Here is a 20,604-nt window from a genome sequence, read left to right as displayed (position 1 = left end):
AAACAATGTGGACGACGATAGAATGACTGTGGTGGGAATGGTCCACCAACCACATGCTGGGCCCTGGGGCATTTCCCAGGCTGCTCATCCCTGGTGCCAACTGCAGATTAAATCAAAGGAAGAGGCCTCTGGCATCACCAGCAGGGAGGATCTTCCTGTATGACAATGGCAGGGAGTGTCCTGGTGAATTGGCCTTCCATTCTTCGAGTAACCATGGACTAAGGGTCCTTCAGAGGGAAGGAAGCAAGCAAGATTCTATGGTCTGATATTAGGGTGTTGGCAGAAACTTGCATGATATTTCTCCCTTTTCTACCCTCCCAGACACTAACAAAGGACACTGAAGAACAAGGGGGACCAATCAACCAGCACCTCATCAATGCCTCCCATGCATGCATGATGTGTCCTGTATCTCCCCCAAAGACTGGTTACATGAAGAGGCGAACCCAAGAGACATACAGGTTATCGCAGACTGTAGTAGCTGAATGGCATGACCAGCAAGGAGATCAGTGCCTAAGCGTATTCTCGAAGCACACCCACTACATTGGCAGCAGGTCAAGTGTGTTATGTGGGAGGTCACAAACAATACCACCCTTCTCTGGTAATGCTGGAAGTTGGCACAGACCACAAGACTGTGGGTGATTCCTCTCCCGCCCCAGAAGGCTATGGGAAACCCAGAGTGGCCACCAAGTACCACACACACACACACTGGTCATGCGAACTGGGTAATGGAAGTGCCCCACCAACCAGGAGCCATCACATCTAGGGCAGCACAAGTTGACACCTCTGACAGTCTGGACAGAATCCAGTTAGCTCTTTAGGAATCGTGCGACCTCCTAGAAGACAAAATCAACATGGTGGCAATCAATGTCCTTGTCCTCCGTGCAGATCACGTGTGATGTCTCACAGGGTGAGTGCTGTCTACACTGAAATGTCGGTAGATAAAACTGACGTATCTGACTCAAGAAATGGCTGGAAGACTGGCGAGGGAGAGCTCGTTACCTTGAATGCAATGCTGCAGATGCAGAGGCACGGCGAGGAGGAGCAGCTCACAAATGAATGGACTGCCGGAATGAACCGAGGGCCCATGTATGAAATTATTCCTGGAACAATGGCTCAGAGACAAGGTTGCACTAGAGGGCTTATGAAAAATTGAGCAATTAGTGCCGTAACCGATTCCCATATTTCCTTCAAAGGATGGCATTTACATTTCTTTTAACTATTGCTGTAAATCTGTTGATGAACTTCCTCCTGTTGGTCCATGTCTTTAATTGATATTCATGTGCTGCTATAAGCAGGACAATTAGAAGTATCTTCTCTTTTAGAGGGATTGTTAGAGTCTATAGTTAATGTCTTGTTGCTAATAAGGGGAATTTCAGTTTTTTCTACAAAACACTAACAGCCAGATTCATCAAGGGAAATTGCGCCCGCAAAGGGCCAGATTCTGAGAATCTGGCCCTTTGCGAGTGCAATTTTTGCATTTGGAATTCGTCATCCCAAATGCAAAAATCGCTAATATAGAAATCGCAATTTTGCGAGGAATTGCATTTAAGGAATCTCTATTTGAGATTCCTTAAATGCAATTCATGAAACATTTAAAAATTGCGAATTCGCAATTTTGGGCCGCTATTTACCACAAAGTCAAACCTCGTGGTAAGTAGCGGAAACTTAGAAAAATGCACTTAAGTGCATTTTTCTAAGTTGTATGTTACACACACACATGTCATTGGGACATGTGTGTGCGTAACACCAGCGTCCAATATCATTTCAGGGGTGCAACAGGGTGTCCTTTGGACACCCCTGCACCCTTGAAATCGCAAACTCAAAATGCGAATCGCTAATAGCGATTCACACATTGATATGTGTTCCCATTTATTCCTATGGGCCTCATAGGAGTGAATGGGGAGTTATTCCTTATTTGCGATTAGCAATTAGCTAATTGCAAATAAGGAAGCTGTAGGAATCGCAATAAATATTGCAATTTCTACTTGAATCCCGTTTTGCGAGTCTGTAATAGCGATTCCTTAATAATCGCTATTACAGACTCGCAAAACATGCCGATGATGAATCTAGGTGTATTTCTCTTAGAATCAAGGGGGTCATTTAAACCTTGGAAGTCTGTATTCTGTTCAGCCAGGGCAGCAAATGGACATACTGCGCTCCACTTGCAGACTATAGCCCACCATATTTAGAGATCTCCTCCTGCCTTACTGAGATGTATCTGCTTTCAGAGAAGCTGCTGCCATGGTGGCTCCTTTGAAGGCACTGTAGATGCCATGTTTCATGCAGCCTCTCAGTAAACTATTTTCGTTTTTCAAAAAAAAAATTGAAACCAGAAGTTTGTTTTTGTAAAAAAAAAAACGAATGACTGGAGTTTTATGTCATAGGTGAGGAGTTATGTTTATTTTTCTGACTGCGAGCAGCCGACTTTTCTTGGTGGTCCGGAACAGACAGTAGTAGAGTCCCACGTCCTTCAAACTCTAAAAAGCCCCCTCAAGTTCTCAAAGATGTTTGAAACTGGACACATATTGGTAGCCGGTGGCTAAAAAGTGGAATTGCAATAAAAAAATCTAGGGCTTTTTTACCCATTGACTGTAGATTCCCTAAAAGTATCTTTATATAGGAAGGCAGTTAGACTGACTAAAAACAGGCACCTTTTTTAGTTGGCTGCTTATCTTCTCCCTCTTTATTAGGGATTATTAAAGAGTCACTGAAAGTGAGGTTCCATCCTCATCTGCTCCTGTGAGTTCCATATAATATCAGTGCATAACAGGGGCCCTCTCTTTCTTCCAACCCCCAACCTTTACTAAACATTGAGCATTTTCTACTTGACAAGAATACACAGTACAGTTCCTTCTTACGGATCACCTGGGATAGTGGTATGCAGTTTCTTCTCTCTCATGCCACTACTCAAAATATAATTTATAGGCTTGACTGACTCTATGTTTGCTCTGTTTTCTATGTAGATTGTTGTTCATAATGGGTTCATCCTAATGTTCTTCTAATGTGCAAGGATAGGTCTTCCCAGCAGACTAGTTAGCAAGAACTATCATTTGCATACATTATTCAAGGTAATCAATTATAACACAGACCACTCGAGCCGCATATGTGGGCAAAATCATTTTGGATCATAGAGCCTTGGAGATTACCCTCTCCTGGGGCCATGTTCCGACGCCGGTACTTAAGTGGCGCCTTAACCCTGTTCAATTAGAAGATGGGGTATTTCATGCGACTCTTGCGTCCACTATAACTCACTATTTTAAGGAAAATGCTGGCACCTTGTCATCGACAGACATAAAATTGGAGGCATTTAAAGTGGTAATCAGAGGTACAGCCATTAGCACATCCACTGGAGCCCGACAACAGGTTCACCGCGATTTGCAGGATATAGAAGATAATTTACACACACTAGAAACTAGGGTAGCCCGAGACCTCTGACTATAACTGATCTCCAAGAAGCACGTATTAAATACGCTGAACTACTGGATCAATTGTGCATAATTGACCATAGATCGTACCTGCACAAAAGCCACGCAGAATCAGACTGTCCAGGTACTTTAATGGCACGCATACTGAGAAATGCCGCCCACCCCAATAACGGAAATCTGGTCCTCTGAACACACTAAAGTTATTACACAGACTGATATTAATGCAGCCGTTTATGGTTATTACAAAGCACTATATACTGCTCCTCTGCAGGTCGACCACTCAGAACTGTCTGCTTTTCTGGACTCAGTAGAGCTACCGCAGGTATCGGACAAAAACAAGAAATTATTAGCTGACCACCTAACAATGGTAGTAATAAAAACCGCAATTAAGGATCTCCCTAGGAATAAAATCCGGGGCCTGGATGGTTTTCTTGCAGAATTCTATTTAACGTATGTACAACAACTGACTCCACAATTTCATAAATTGTACAATGAGTCTCTTAAGAGGGGTACACTGCCCATCTCTACAACACAAGGACTGATAGCTTCACTCCCTAAACCCGGGAGAGACCATTCTCAAGTATCATTGTATCGCCCGCTCTCACTGCTGAATTCAGAATTTAAGATTTTAAGTAAAATCTTGGCTAATCGCTTACAACCACTAGTACCAAAGCTGGTACATACTGATTAATTTGGCTTTGTCCCTGGGTGCAGCACATCTTGGAATATACGTTGACTGTGTAACATAATGTGTGCCTGTACCGATGAGGCCACAGAAGCAGGCTGTATAACACTGGATCTCACCCAAGCATTTAATACATTGAGCTGGGATTACATGATGGCCACACTACTGAAATTTGGGATCCCATATGAATATATCTGTGCTGGATCCAACTCCTATATCAACTTCTCACAGCAAGGGTGCGTACAGGATCACATATCTCAGAACCCTATCAAATACAACGGGGCACGAGACAGGGATGCCCCCTCTCACCTATACTGTTCGCCCTGGCCCTGGAACCCTTAGCTCACAAACTCTGAGCGTCCTCTATGGAGTAGGGGATAAACATTAACAACAAGCATCATGCTACATCTTTTTATGCAGATGAAACCATCTTATGCACGAGGAACTTGCGAACTAATTTAACCCTTGTGGCACAGCTGTTCGGGCAATTTGAACACATTGCTGGATTAGCCATCAACTACGAAAAATCGTATGCGTTCCCCTTCGATTCCAATATAACTGACCAATCTATACCATTCGGACAACGTGAGATAACTGTAGCTCATCACACTTTCAAGTATCTAGGGATAAGTCCACATTTGTAAAGCGCACAATCACCCGTAAGGGTCTCTAGGCGCTGGGGGCCGTCGGGAAGATTAAGCGAGCTATTGCCCAGAGTCACATGGTGCTGGGCTAATCTGCCGCAGGAGCCGGGGATCGAACCGTGGTCCCCAGATTCCAGCGTCAGTCGCCCTGGCTGCGGCGCCACACCTCTTCCCGATATACAGAACAAAAACTGATCTCATAGATGGCAACCTGCACAAGGCGATCGGCTCACTGATGACACAGATAGCGTTCTGGACTTCACTTACAAGGTCAATAGCGGGGTGCTTAGCGATATCTAAAATAGTTGTGCTTCCACGTCTATTGTACTATTTTGTAAATCTTCCAGTGGTAATCCCGAAAGCCGGATTTACAACTCTCAATGCATTTCTAATGTCACTAATACGGGGGACAGTCCGCAGATGCCTGAGTTTAACAAAGTTGCAACTTTCGTCACACGCTGGGGAATGGGAGCTCCAGATTTTTATGCATACTGTTTGGCCTCACAACTGCAGTGGTTATCATTTTGGTTTGCTGGTCGTAGCTTGCAGGAAATAGCATTTTTCAGACCGAATGTTGGCTCAAGGTACACTACACAAACTTTTTTCCCCCGAGCGGAACATTACCACATGCAGGGGGTACAATTCTCAGAACCGCATTTGCATATTGGGAACACGCATTATAATACACAAATACTCTCCCTGCATGTGCTCCAAATGTGCCATTATTGGGTATCCCAACTAATTTAGGCACACTCACCACTCGTAACTTAAACCCATGGTTGCAAGCCGGGGTAACAACCATAGGAGATCTATTTAGCGATAAAATGCTACTCACTCACACAGACTTTGTAAATGAACGGTGGGGTCACGGATACCTTGTTTATGATACATGCAAGTCTATCGTGCTCCGTTAAAAAACATTGGGATCCTAAAGGAGCTGAACCGGACACTCACAAACTTGTTCATTTACTGTACCTCATGGGGACAGGCAGCCACTTAACACGCTGGTTCTACCAGGGCATACGCACACACCGTCCCACCCCCCTTGCTGCTGCCCGCGCAAAATGGGAACAGGATCTTGACAGGCCATTGACTGACAAGGAATGGGCAACCGTACTAGAATATCCAAAATGCATTACTCGCAACGCACGTTTCAAGTTTATTCAATATATGATTACACAGAGAGCATATCTAACACCGCACACATTACATGCCATCTTTCCCGCAATTCTGCCACACTGCCCTAGATGCCCAGAACAAGACGCAAACTTGTTGCATATGCTTTGGGATTGTCCCGAGATACTAGAGGGACTTGTTGAGCAAAATAACCCCATAACTCTGATTAATATGTGGGGGGGAGACGTACCCAATGATTTGTAAGAGTAATAGCCTCTGTATTCATTTTAAAATGTACAATACTGTCATTTTTAGGTCGAGCGACCTATCTCAATGCGCATGCGCATTGAGCGGGAGCTCGATATATTGTGGCTTAAACAGAGCTTACCGAGATCAGGCGATTCCCAGGCGATTTCTTCCAGTGCACGTGAAAGCGCGTGCACAATGCCGCCAGCCGCTTGCCTCGCATTACCACATCAAAGGCAAGGCGGCCTCGTCTCAGGCCCCTGCTGCTTCACACCCTCATGCTGCTCTCCCCGCTCCGCCCCCTCCCCTGCCCGCCGTGTCGCATTTCTCCTCCGCCGGCCGTACCTTCACTTTGACGGCCGCAGGCTGTCTCTCGTGTTTCTCCTTGTTGAGAAAAAATGTCCCACCATCTGTTTGTCTGCCTTGTGTGTGAGAAGCATTATGGTGTTAGCTGATCACCGGAGTGTCTGTAGAAATGTGCCAGCAACACCCAACCACATCTTGTTGTTTCCGAATTTCTCTTGCCTGCCCCTGCCTCCTGCCTGTGTATGCACTCTGTCCGGCACCGTACTTGTTTGTCTTTACGCCCGCACCCGTCCGTTGTCCATATTGTCTTTACTCCTGCCCCCGCTCCTGCAACACCCAACCACATCTTGTTGTTTCTGAATTTCTCTTGCCTGCCCCTGCCTCCTGCCTGTGTATGCACTCTGTCCGGCACCGTACTTGTTTGTCTTTACGCCCGCACCCGTCCGTTGTCCATATTGTCTTTACTCCTGCCCCCGCTCCTGCAACACCCAACCACATCTTGTTGTTTCCGATTTTCTCTTGCCTGCCCCTGCCTCCTGCCTGTGTATGCACTCTGTCCGGCACCGTACTTGTTTGTCTTTACGCCCGCACCCGTCCGTTGTCCATATTGTCTTTACTCCTGCCCCCGCTCCTGCAACACCCAACCACATCTTGTTGTTTCCGAATTTCTCTTGCCTGCCCCTGCCTCCTGCCTGTGTATGCACTCTGTCCGGCACCGTACTTGTTTGGCTTTACGCCCGCACCCGTCCGTTGTCCATATTGTCTTTACTCCTGCCCCCGCTCCTGTCGTTTGTGTGGTCTTTACTCCTGTGTCCTCCCGATCTCTGTTATTTTTACTCCTGGTGTAAAAATGCTTGTTAAGCATAGTTTTCAATCCACTAATGTTTCATAGGCAGTCTGCCTTTTTTTGTACGATATGTCTGGCGAAAGTTGGGTACGATTGTCTTCCTTTTGTACCTCGAATCTTACAAATAAACTGGTGCTCATGTACAGTGTTCCGATATGTTTGGGTCTGCTTCACACGATATAAAACTGTAAAATGTATAGCGTCATTAATAAGCTCCGTGACTTTCATGGGGGGTGGTTTTGCCTTGCATATGTGCAGTCTAAACTTCACCTTCGGCGTTGCCAAGTGTTTCCAGTCTGTTGCAGCCGGAGGCAGGGCCGGAAGATTCGCTAGGACTAGCATTATCAGGCTATTGTAGTAATTTATGCACAAGGATCTCCTGATTGAAATAGAAGTGGCAGGCTTGACTGGCAGCGGGAGGACAGTGCGCGTGCAAGATCGGAACAAAAGGCAACAGAGCGCAACAATAAAACTATATAAAAGAACATAAGCCATGCCCTGCATGATGTGATATACCAAAGTAAACAGCAAAAGCAGTGCACTCAGCAATTTTAGTTTTAATAAGCAACATGTTATGTGCCTTAGATGTGGCGCATAGAATCAACAATATAACAAGCATTGGCATAGCCAATAGGTCTAGCCTTTGGGACGTTAATTTAAAATGCCAAATAAAGAAATGTTGTTGTTGTTGTTGTACTGCCAGCGTAGGGGGAATTGATGGTAGCTCATCATGATAAAAGCTGGTAATAACTATGTCAGCTGAAACATGTTGACATAATTTAAAAACAGAGGCTAGACAAGAGCATTTTACTCAACAAACCAAAATGACATATTTGTTTTCAATCCACTTCTTTCCGATCTCGTCCTTTCATTGTTTTAATTTTCACTATTTAGCCCAGACTAGTAAACACACAATAGGGTAAGAAAGAAACTGAGTACTTTTAAAAGAAATTACTATTCTTGAATGAAATAAAATCAACATTTTCAACAAAGAGAACAGGGCAAGGATATGGTGTTATTGATTAAACTATTACCCTCGTATCAACTAAAAAGTCATTGGAAGATTTGCACAAGTAGATAGAGATTGACCGCCCTATTGCAACAAAGAGTGAGATGTATCTGGCATTTTGAAAATGTGGTTACGACAACAAATTTGAGAACTATATAAAATTGGAAAATGTACCCAAAGGAATAGAAAGAGCTGAATTGCAATCCATTAATTGGCTCCTAACAGCTACCATATTTGAATAGATTCCTGGCACTTCCATAGATGAGATCTGAGGAGAAAGAATGGCATTGTAATGTAGTGTTTACATATTAAGTGAAAAAAGTATCTCTATAAAACATTATCTGTCTGGATAAAATTAAACAGGGGCGTCTCCTCTGTTTGAGCGGAGGAGCGTCGCCCCACTAACCAAAATGCCCCAAAACCCCCAGAGACGAAAAATCTAATGGTAACAAAGTTATTTATTACCAATTTATTTTTCATCCTCCCAGTCCTCAATCAAGAGCTTATTGAGTGCTAGCAGCAGGGAGGAGGGTGGGCTGCCTGGGTACTTTTCAAGATGAGCATGTCCCTTTGGCTGGCTGTCTTGTGACTGCCAGCCACACATGTGCGCTTTGAAAGGCTCTAACCCAGCTGTTTAAGACACCTGGATTAGAGCAAGTGCAGGGCACAGTCTCCTATGGAGCACTGAGAGAGGCCGCTCCCTCCAATCCTGGCGCTGCTCTCATGCAGCATGAGAGCAGTGCCAGGATTTGTTAGGGAAGTTGTTGAGGGTCCCGCGCTGGAGAAGAAGGCAAGAAGATGAAAACTGGGCCAGAGCGTGAAGGACGTTGGTGCAGGTTAGTGATTTTTTCTTTCTTTTCTTTATTTAATGTGTCCGCCACCCATTTGCCCACCCTCCACTCTCTCGTGCTGCCAGCCACGACTGACAATAAGTGATGAGTGTCCGAACAGGCAACCCACTGATAGTAAGGTACAAACACTGTATTGTTGTCAGGACGCCCTAACCTGAAAATTCGCATGTGACTGTGATGATGTACACATTCTAGTAGTTGGGATGGGAGGAGTCTAGGGGTTGGAGGAAGAGGAGGAGCAGTGGCAGGAAGGGGCAGATAGAGTAGGGACAGGGACTGGAACAGAAGTGTTGAATAAAGCTCAGTTAAGAGAAAGCACGAGTCTGTCATTCTTTATGTCAGGACATGACAACTGGCGACGAGGGTGGGATCGGGCGACCTGCCATCCCTGCTGAATTGAAAAGTACCCTGTCCCGGGCACCAGCAAAGACGAGGTCGCTGTCGCGCCGTCTGTGCCCCACGAAACCGCCGCCTACAGCCCTAGGCCAGCGGCGGATGAGCCGCTCCACGATCAGGCGATCGTGTAGAGCCCCTCCGGAACAGCGTGACTGGAGCGCTGCCCTTCCGGCACCAGACGCGATCTTTCGCGACAAAAGCGAATCGTGAGTGTGCCCTGACGCCTGGGCTAACCAAGAAGGTACTGAGAGCCCACCCCAGTCCTCCTGAAGTGACCCGAAGGAGTGGGGAGCGTCCGGAGAAGCAAGTGACCCCCGCAGAGGCGCCAGAAGAGAAGCGCCGATTTTGCCGCCATCGGGTCTCACCCCCCATGCGTGAGAAATGGCACGCAGCGGACGGAAGAAACCGCAGCTTGCCCCTGGCCTACCTTGATGGTGAAAGTGGCCTGGAAGTGGGAGTTGGGCTGCGCAAGTCCTGTTGTCCGGAGAGAGATCCTCGGTGAGTGTCCAGTGAGACCGAGTGAGCTGAGGAATAAATGAAAATCAAACCTCGTGGGTGATGAGAACTTCTGTGTGGCGGCAATCTTAGAGTCAGGCAGTCGTGAAGGACACCCCTGTGCCATGCATGAGCAGCCATCTTGAGGTCAGGCATTCCAAGTTTGAGGCTGAAACAAGCATTGAAAAGGCAAAAACAAGCATTGATAAATACAAAACAAGCACTGATGAGTGCAAGGACAAGTATTGATAAGTGCAAAACAAGAAAGAGTGACAACTGCAGAAACAAGCATTGATAGCTGCAAAACAAGTACTGGTGAGTGCAAGGACAAGTACTGACAATTGCAAAACAAGCATTGTTAAACACAAGTGCAAACAGTGACGAATGCAAAGCAAGCATTGGACCTTGCGAAAGCGAACACTAGCCAGCATACAGGTGCGTCGCTAACACTTCAGCATAACCATGTCAACCTCGCCACACGTGATCGGAGGTGGTGCAGCGGTGGCTGCTCCCGTCGTGCCCACGTCTCACACCTACGCCCCCCGGAATCGCTGACCCTGGTGGCGGGTGGTAGTATGGGCCCTCGATGGCAGGAGTGGCTGGAGGATTTCGAAGATTACTTAGAAGGGTCGAAAGTCACAGGAGACAGAGAGAAACTAATTGCACTCCACAATCTCGTTGGCAAGGAGATTGGAAAGGTGATTAAAGAACTACCGACGGATGACAAAGGCACTTATGACAAAGTGCGCGATGCACTCAACAGAAAGTTTGTGCACAAAAGAAACGTGGATTACGAGAGGTACGTGTTTCATCAGGCGCGTCAAGACAAAGAGGAAATGATGAGCACCTTCATATCACGACTGCGCCGACTGTCGCAGTACTGCAATTTTGACTCATTTTCAACGGAAGATGCTATCCGACTGAGAGTCATTGAAGGCTGTCATTCAGAGACACTCAGAAGGCGATTGCTAAGAAAGAGCCATAACCTTGATGAGATTGAGGAAATGACAAGGGTATACGACCAGGCAGAGGAGCACGCAAAAACCATGGAGACAGGGCGGAGCGAGAAATTAAATAGGGAGCCACTATTTTGATGTAGAAAGAATTGGCAAATAGGAAATTAGTTAAAACTCAGCATCTTGCACATGCAAAATACCATTGATTGGAAACAAGTAATAGCCAGGTGCAAAGTATAAATGGGGCCCCAAAATGCATTGCAATTTTTGACAATGGCTGGACTTTATGCTGTAGTGAGGAGAATAAGGATTCTTTCAGATCTACAGAGGAGGAGGAGGTGAGAAAGGATTTTCAGAAAAAGTGTGAATCTGTCTGGCCAAACAGGAAAGGAGGTTTATGAATCTCTCTGGCCTCCGCAGCTGCCTCCTCTCCTTTGTATCCGTTGAAGGCGGCAAGGTGCTCAAGGTCCATCTCTTCCCCAGCGTCTTCCGGCTTTCTCCTAGAGCCAGCGGCAGTGTTTACCGGTTGGCATTCTCCTGGTTTCTTCCCTGGGTCTGGGGCGGTGTCCACTACGCCAGGTATTCTGGTTTCACTTTCTTGCGCCACAGCGATGTCAGGTGGGATTTCGACTTTTTCCTGGGTTTTCCGTTACTTGCATCCCTGCTCACACCATAAGAGGATTGTCATCAGCTTTCTATAGTTTATTTTATGCTTGCTGTTTATCTGTTTGTCCCTCTCAGCTTTCCTTACTTTTCTTTTCCTCTAGTCTGCCTTCTCTTTGTAACACCAGGTCCTTTCTGTTGTTTTGCAGGTTGCAAGTACAAAGAGCATTGAAGCAGTGGACTCAACACCTCAGGTATGTTGGTGCCACTGAGCACACAAACAAATAGTAAGTAAAAGTATGCCAAAACGTAACTTGGAACCTTATCATGATTATCAACCACTTCAGAGAATGGGGAGGGCAGGAATCTGCGGTTAGAAGTAGCGTTACTAAAGGTGAGTAACTTTTCTAGATACTTCCAACCACATATTCCTCACCTTCAGAATAGATACCACAGCAGTACCTCCCAAGTAGGAGGGTCTGAGGAGTAAATTCAAATCAAGGTATCGTGTTGGTCCGAGCAGGACAAATGGCCCTCGCATCAAACCTAACTGCCAAGGCAATATTGTGTTTGGGTACATACATACATACATACCAACGCCCACATCACAGCCTGGTAAATATCCAGACCCAGCACTCCACTTGCCAATGCCATTGCAGTGGTGACCTTGTCCCATTTGGAATGAGCCCGCAGTCCTTCAGGGTAATGCATGTTGGCCAGCACGGTTCAGATTGTGATGCAGAAGAGTATTCATCTTGACAGGGTCGTTTTCTGCATCGCCTTCCTTTTCTTTGCTTCAGAGAATCCAACAAAGAGCTGATCATCCACACAAAGGTTTTTTGTGCGGTCAATGTAGAAACTCAAAGCCTTTTTAGGGCAATGTTTTTAAAATACAAAGTAAGATTGGGCATAACCCCTAGAGATATTTAGAATCAAATTAAATGAAATTAAGTTGAATTTAAGGCATTGACTCAGCTGTATCCTGGGAACAATTATTTATTGATAGCGTTATCCTTTGACAGGTCTTGGAACAATTATGTGTCTAACATGGATAGCTGATTTAAGTATCTACTGGACACAGGGTCTAAAATGGCATCACTTTAAGATAAAGAACAAATCCACTTATGAAGCACATATACAGAATAAGTTTCTTCAATACAAGGTGTAGTCTAAGATGTCTCCACTGAATGGGAAGATCAGTAAAAATGTCATATGCAACCATAAATTACAATAAGCACTTTACATAATTCTCTGCATGTGTTTATGAATGGCTCAATGTCATCAGTTCAAGGGTCTGCCAATGGTCCAATATTTATGTTCCGCACCTTTGACAGAAATCTCCCTATTCTAAATTATAGGCAAATCTATAAACGTTTATTAAAGTTTAAAAAAAATTGTAAATACATTTTTAAATGCTAATTTTTATATATTTATTTAAAATGAAGAACACATTTTAAAAAATGTTACAGCAATTTGAACTTACTTTTGTAATAAATAATTAATGTATTAAAGTATATTACAACACTTATTTTTTAAAGCTCCATTAGAACAACACCTGAAGTAAAAAAGGTTATACTTATTCTTTATGTACTAAAAATTTATAGAAGTTTTGTATAGTATTAATAATTTTTTTTTTTTATAGAATTTGTATTGCTTTAAAAATAATATTACAATATTTTATGATACATTATATCTATTTACAATTTATAATTAATTTTTAAAACATTACAATAAAAGTATCTATATATATATTTAAAGTTTGAATACATTAAATATTGTGAACATTATTCCCTACAGTCTTTTATTTTAAGTCCCTATGTGAGGTTGTTGAAATACCTGTGGGTGGCCATGGTTGGCGCCGGATTTGCTTCATGCTTGCACTGGTGTACAGTTACTACTGCCTTGGGTAATTTTTGGCTGTACTAACTAAAGAAGTACATTATGTGAATAGAAACAAGCTTAATCTTTTGTAGATGGGTGTATGTCTCTCCCAAAACCTCTTCGTAGTCCTCCCTCGACCCACTAATTTCTCCTCACTAAACCCCTCCCATTTGTTCATGGTGGCGATCATCATACATAAAAGGTAGGAGAGGCAGAGGTGTAGACCTCCACATGTAGGTTAGTGAACACATTTTGTAGCACACTAGTAGTACTATTGTAGTACTACTGATCCAGCGGGTTACCAACCTCAGGAACTCTTTCACCATATATTCACCTGGTCCCATAAACACACACTCACTCGGATAGGCTGGTTATCACCGCTGGGGGTCAATTTTATAAATGCTTTAATAAGATCAGTTACCTGTTTCATTAACAAATCTTTTCACTGATCAAAAAGTTCTTTCCTCTGGTCAATGGACCTGTTAGTTGGAACTAGTTGATGGTGAAATGACATAGGTTTATTTTATCATCTATTTTTATTAAATAACCACAGACTCTGGAGAAGTTTGAATGTTTTATCTAGTTAAAATCATATGAGCCAAACAAATTACAGTATGAACTCCATCTTTCTTAGGAAGTAAGATCAGTTTACCCAATATTTAGTTATCTATTTTAAATTAGATTATCACAATAACAGTACCTCAGGAAAAAGAGGATAGAGAGAGCAGCACATTGACATACTACACAGAAAATATATTTATCTAGGATGGTGTGGAAATCAGCCCCCTCTGGCCAAGAAATTAATGGGTCCCCAGGGATATATCAGGTTACAAAGACTTCAGAACAGGATTCAGGACAGGATAGATGACCTCTTCTGGATTCGACGCCTAGGTCGCACCCCTCTCTGACACTAACTTCTCCTCAATTCTTCCGCGATCTTCTTCTAATTGATCACCTCCTCGATTCTTCCGCGATCTTCTTCTAATTATTTGGCTTAAAAATTATAAGTCTGCTTCTCCAATATTCGATCAGCACTCGGACAGCATCTCGGTCTCTCAGCGTTCTAGTCTTGATGCGACTGCCACACTCTTCTAACTAAACTACCTCAATTATACCTTTCTAATGGCATGTTCCACCCCTAAATGTTTCAACTTTGTGAAACTCCTACTTCTGATTGGACAAGCTAAGGGGAATGATCATCACACCATGCCAAGTTTTAATAATTTTCTTTAGTTCTTTGTTTTATGTTCCTGCCCAGCAATTTGTTTCCCCAAGCTTTATTTCTCACCTGTATTCACATTTTTATCAACAATGTATACATATTACAGTTGTCAATTGAGTTTGCAGGATGTCCAGCAGGTTCCCAGGACATGTACCCAGGAAGGCCTTGGACGGGTTTCAAGATTTGACATCATGGCGTCTGGCTTGGCATCACTGCGCCTGTGTGGTGTAGACTTTAGCATCGTTCAGAGGCCCAAATGCGAACTATCCGAGAGGTCAAAAGAAAAAGTATTAATTTCGAAATAAAATGATTTCACTGTTTACCACCTATCTCTAATCTAATCACATTTACTCATAAAGACTCTCCCCGCATTAGCATTTAGTAAATAGCTCATTTTAGTTTCAGCAAAGCAGATGCTTAGCATGTGAGCTTCCAAGCGGCCATTTTAGATGCATTTGCGCACAAGCAGAATTATCCCTGCAAGCGTAAAGACGTCATTCTGCGTAGATGCAGTTATGCATGGGCAGTACAGTTTCCAGCTTTAGCAGACATTTTGAGTTGCACTCGGGTTACTAGTTAGTAAAATACATATGCAAGCTTTGTCTAGCTAAAAATAGATGTAATGTGGTGCATATTAGTTACACAATACATTATTAATACAACGTTACGGGTTTATGTGAGAGGATTGCATCCAAGCAAGTCTCTTTTACACAAATCCTTGCTCTATCACTACTAAACTTAACGCAAAATGCCATGTGTGAATAGGGCCCCAAGCAGATTGAGAATATTGAGTTTAAAGCATCAAGGGGGGATGAGGCCAATGGTATTACTGTGGTGATCTATGTTTGTATCTATAGAAATTGCTATTTTCATTCACAAGAGGAGACACAGATTTGTTAGTTTGGTTATTTTAAAAATCCATGTTAAACGCTATTACTGCTCCCCACTTGAATACCCTTAGGGTGGGAGGGAAGGACATGTAACACTATCAGAGAGGTCAAAAGAAAAAGTATTAATTTCGAAATAAAATGATTTCACTGTTTACCACCTATCTCTAATCTAATCACATTTACTCATAAAGACTCTCCCCCCATTAGCATTTAGTAAAGACATCATTCAGATCTCAAGAAGGCACAAGGGCTTGTTCACACATTACCATTTCTTGTGTAAATGGACGGGTTGATTTTACCATTTAGCAGCTGTTATACGTCCTAATCAGAACAAACACTAGAGCTGCATGTCGGCTGCACTTTGTTCAGTTTCTTCCTGTTCACTTGCCTAGACTGATAATGGTAGCAACTCAGTCTCCTTCTACCAATGAAATGTGGTGGGTGGTGCATACATTTTGACAGATAATGGTGTGGTAGTTTTCACTCTGCAATCTTAGTGTGCCTTCAGGAGACAAAGGACGGCTAACAAAACATTTTTGACTGGTTCTATTTCATGTCCTTGGTGGTACGTTAAGGAAGTACTCACTCCAACCACATCAGTGATGACCTCATTCATGCTAAGAAAGAGCAGAGTAGCTGATGTTGATTGGTCCTTATAGCAGGAATGCTGAAGTTGGAAGAGGGCGCATAGCTATTAGCACCTTCATTTTTGCATGATAACAATCACAGGCTTCCTGTGAATCACATAAAATGATGGTGTGTAGAAGTCAAGAGGTTTTGGATTTATATTACTTAAGTCATTGTCTAATGTCCATGAGATATTCGATTGGCTGAAGCTTCAAAATGGAATATAATGTTAATTTGGGGTTCTGTCATGGAAGGGAACTGTTGTGGAGATTCTGCACTTGACAGCTGCCAATTGTTCTGGTCCTCTATAAGGATGTACCCAAAGACACGCCCAATAAATCCTTGTTTATTCATATTCATGCCTGTGTCATCCTACTTTATCACTGGCAATCAGTAGCAGCTGGTACCGGACTCAGGTGGTGGCGGGGGGCATGGGCTTGCGAGGAGGGAGAGATGAGGAAAAACGAAAAATAAAAAAACGCTTACCTTTAACAGCCGGCCAGTCGCCGCTTCTCCTAAGTCCTCCGTCATCTTCCTTCTCTTCCTGCAGTCCGGGCCGGCAGCAGGAAGCATCCGGGCTCCCAAACTCCCCAGAGCCAATCATAATGCTGCAGCGCAACGTTGTGATTGGTATGAGCCCCATGGTGTGGCGCTCATACGGGGAATGAGAGACTTTGCATGGTCCTCACCATGCTGTGTAATGCAGCCTGGTGGGGAAGATGCAAAGTGTGCAGGACTGTTTGGCCGGCCCAAGCAGTCATGCACATTTAGAGAGTGTAAACTACTCCTCCCCATGCACAGCCCCGCCCGTGAGCCACTGATGACAGAGGAAAACTAAAATGATAATGACGAAAGTTATTATCATTTTATTTTTCCTTTTGTTCAATGGGGCGACATTCCTCCATCTTAGTGGAGGATCCACCACAGCTGGCAATGAATGGGTGCTGTCATGGGGGAGGAGGAACACGCCCTAGATCGTCTTGGACTCTGTTTGTGGCAATCTTAAGAAGCCATGGAGAGTGCCTGGAAAGGCCAGATTTCAGGGCTCCCTACAGCAAGAACACTATTCAGTAGTGGTGAAATAACCAAAGTAGTGATAAGGCTATGACAGATGATTACCACACCATTGTCGTTTTGGTGGGCCTATGGACCAAGACAAGCATCTCACTGGACATGTGAGTAAAATTGTTAAAGGAAGGTGAAAGGAAGAACATTTCTTTATAAAGCACGACCCTTTTTGGATTCTGGGTGCCTCTCCCAAGTATGCCAACATAGTGATGGATCAATTTTCCAAATTTTGTGAGGTCAACTGTCTTGCAGGTGAACACAGGTGAAGTAAATACATATATGTTGAAACTATGATCGAGAAAAAAGTTTCCTCCAGAAATGGCTTTGAACAATCTTGTCCCATTGGCTTCTAATGAAAAGGAAGAGTTTTGGAAATATCCTGGAATTAGACATGTACAAAGGTCATTAGATATTCCTCGGAATCATTTTTTTGGTAGAGAGGTGTAATAGAGATTTAAATGAGGGATTACAGAAATATGGAGGAAATATTGTGGCCGTATCAAATGATCTTGTGAAAATGGCGATCGTTCACTTTTTTAATAAATGAAAAGCAGGAAGGCTGGTACTGACTTAAATCAGTTTTGGGTGGAGAAAGGAAGGAAGGCTTTAAAGTGGTTTATTGGTTCAGAACAAGATATAAGAAAAAAGACATGGAAAGGATTTTCTCTATTCTCTGACATGCTAGAAGTTGTGACTGTAGATAGATATGTTGTAGAATTATGTCTGGAGCAAAGTGGTAATGGTTCCTCATAGTATGATGCCTGATGAAGAAAATCTGATGAGTGGTGAACCTAGTAGTTCAATTAGGGAGACCGTTTGGTTTGTGAGGAGCGGCATTCAAGTTCAAGCCTCCTGATTGGATGAAGGACTACCTGGAATGATGAGTGAATTCCATTACTTCACTTTGAGGTTGCTTTTTGTATTTGGTTCAACTTATATGTCTGCCATCATGAGCTTAGTTTGTGGTTCTACAAATTTTTATTTTTTGTGATGTTGCATCTGTACATAATGTTTTCCTTCTTTTTTGGGCTATGTTAAAAAGTCAGCATTGTTTAGGTTTATCAAACGTCTTGCATGAGTAATACGGATTTATGGTATTCTGGAATAGAATGTTATGTGGAGTTTTGTTGTAGAAGGAAACTACTGCGGAGATTCTGCACTTGGCAGTTGCCAGCGCTTACCCTTCTCTAGATGGAAGAGCCCGAGGACGCTCCTAATACATTCTTGTTTATACAAGAAAAAGGTTCAGCGATGCCCATCACTGTCATCCTATGAATACAAAAAAGGGTGGTGACTACCAGGCTTTGGATCTATATCACTTCTGTCACTGCCTAATGCCTCTGAGTCAGTTGGATTGGCTGCAGCTTCGAAAGAGAATGCTGGGAAGTGGATAATCATCCTGTGGATACGCAAGGACTTTCTTAAGCATCTTTTTCTGAATTGCCTAAAAACTGGGAGGGGACAGTAACAGTTTTATAGGAATGCGGCAGTTCTGTGATGTTTCAACCAGAGATTTCAGCTGCTGCAAGCAGGCAAAGACTCCAATGGAGTAAAAGAATAAAATGTAGAAATTGACTCAGTAAGTCCAGTATTTGCATGTCATGGCTACAAAACTCGGTACAAAAGGGGGTGGTGATGGACGGAGCATCTGAATCAATCAAACACTCACACCCAGTCAAAAGATCTGGGTTTGATCCATCACCGTTCTTTAGCCCACTCTGCCACCCCAGTTCAGACATGGCTATATGCAAATCAGTCTGACCCTGTGCCTCATGGGAACAGTCCAGCCGGAACTGCCAAGCCATGTCTTCCCTAGACCGGAAACAAGCTTCCGAGGACCGGTTTCTGGCATTCCAGCCGTCTTCAGCCCGGCTTGCTTGAATCCAGTGGCAAAGTGAGCAAGGGACTCACGTCTGAGCATACCCTGCCACACTTATGGCGGCCAAAAGCGGTACAAAAGGGGGTGGTGATGCTCACTTGGCCACTGGATTCAAGATAGCCTGGCTGATGATGATTATGAATCCAAGACCGGTCCCAGGATGCTTGTTTCCGGTCCAGGGAAGACATGGCTTGGCAGTTCGGGCTGGACTGTTCCCATGAAGCACAGGGTCAGACTGATTTGCATATAGCCATGTCTGAACTGGGGTGGCCGAGTGAGCTAAAGAATGGTGATGGATTAAACCCAGATCAGTTGACTGGGGGTGAGTGTTTGATGTGCTCAAACACTCCGTCCGTCATCCCCTTTTGTATCGCTTTGTTCGCCCTAAGTGTGGCAGGGTATGCTCAGACATGAGTCCCTTGCTCACTTGGCCACTGGATTCAAGATAGCCTGGCTGAGGATGATTATGAATCCAAAACCGGTCCCAGGATGCTTGTTTCCGGTCCAGGGAAGACATGGCTTGGCAGTTCGGGTTGGACTGTTCCCATGAGGCACAGGGTCAGACTGATTTGCATATAGCCATGTCTGAACTGGGGTGGCCGAGTGAGCTAAAGAATGGTGATGGATTAAACCCAGATCAGTTGACTGGGGGTGAGTGTTTGATTTGCTCAAACGCTCCGTCCATCATCCCCTTTTGTATCGCTTTGTTCGCCCTAAGTGTGGCAGGGTATGCTCAGACGTGAGTCCCTTGCTCACTTGGCCACTGGATTCAAGATAGCCTGGCTGATGAGAATTATGAATCCGAAACCGGTCCCAGGATGCTTGTTTACGGTCCAGGGAAGACATGGCTTGGCAGTTCGGGCTGGACTGTTCCCATGAGGCACAGGATCAGACTGATTTGCATATAGCCATGTCTGAACTGGGGTGGCCGAGTGAGCTAAAGAATGGTGATGGATTAAACCCAGATCAGTTGACTGGGGGTGAGTGTTTGATTTGCTCAAACGCTCCGTCCATCATCCCCTTTTGTATCGCTTTGTTCGCCCTAAGTGTGGCAGGGTATGCTCAGACGTGAGTCCCTTGCTCACTTGGCCACTGGATTCAAGATAGCCTGGCTGATGAGGATTATGAATCCGAAACCGGTCCCAGGATGCTTGTTTCCGGTCCAGGGAAGACATGGCTTGGCAGTTCGGGCTGGACTGTTCCCATGAGGCACAGGGTCAGACTGATTTGCATATAGCCATGTCTGAACTGGGGTGGCCGAGTGAGCTAAAGAATGGTGATGGATTAAACCCAGATCAGTTAGACTGGGGGTGAGTGTTTGATTTGCTCAAACGCTCCGTCCATCATCCCCTTTTGTATCGCATGGCTACAAAACTCACCATTCCTGTTATTTGCTCACTCCGGAATTACCAGAATGCCCGGTAATGGTAATTCTGGGGCAAGGATTGAACTGAAATT

This window comes from Lissotriton helveticus, chromosome 7 (genome assembly GCF_964261635.1).
Source record: "Lissotriton helveticus chromosome 7, aLisHel1.1, whole genome shotgun sequence".
Taxonomy (NCBI): Eukaryota; Metazoa; Chordata; class Amphibia; order Caudata; family Salamandridae; genus Lissotriton; species Lissotriton helveticus.
Note: the sequence above shows the minus strand (reverse complement) of the source record.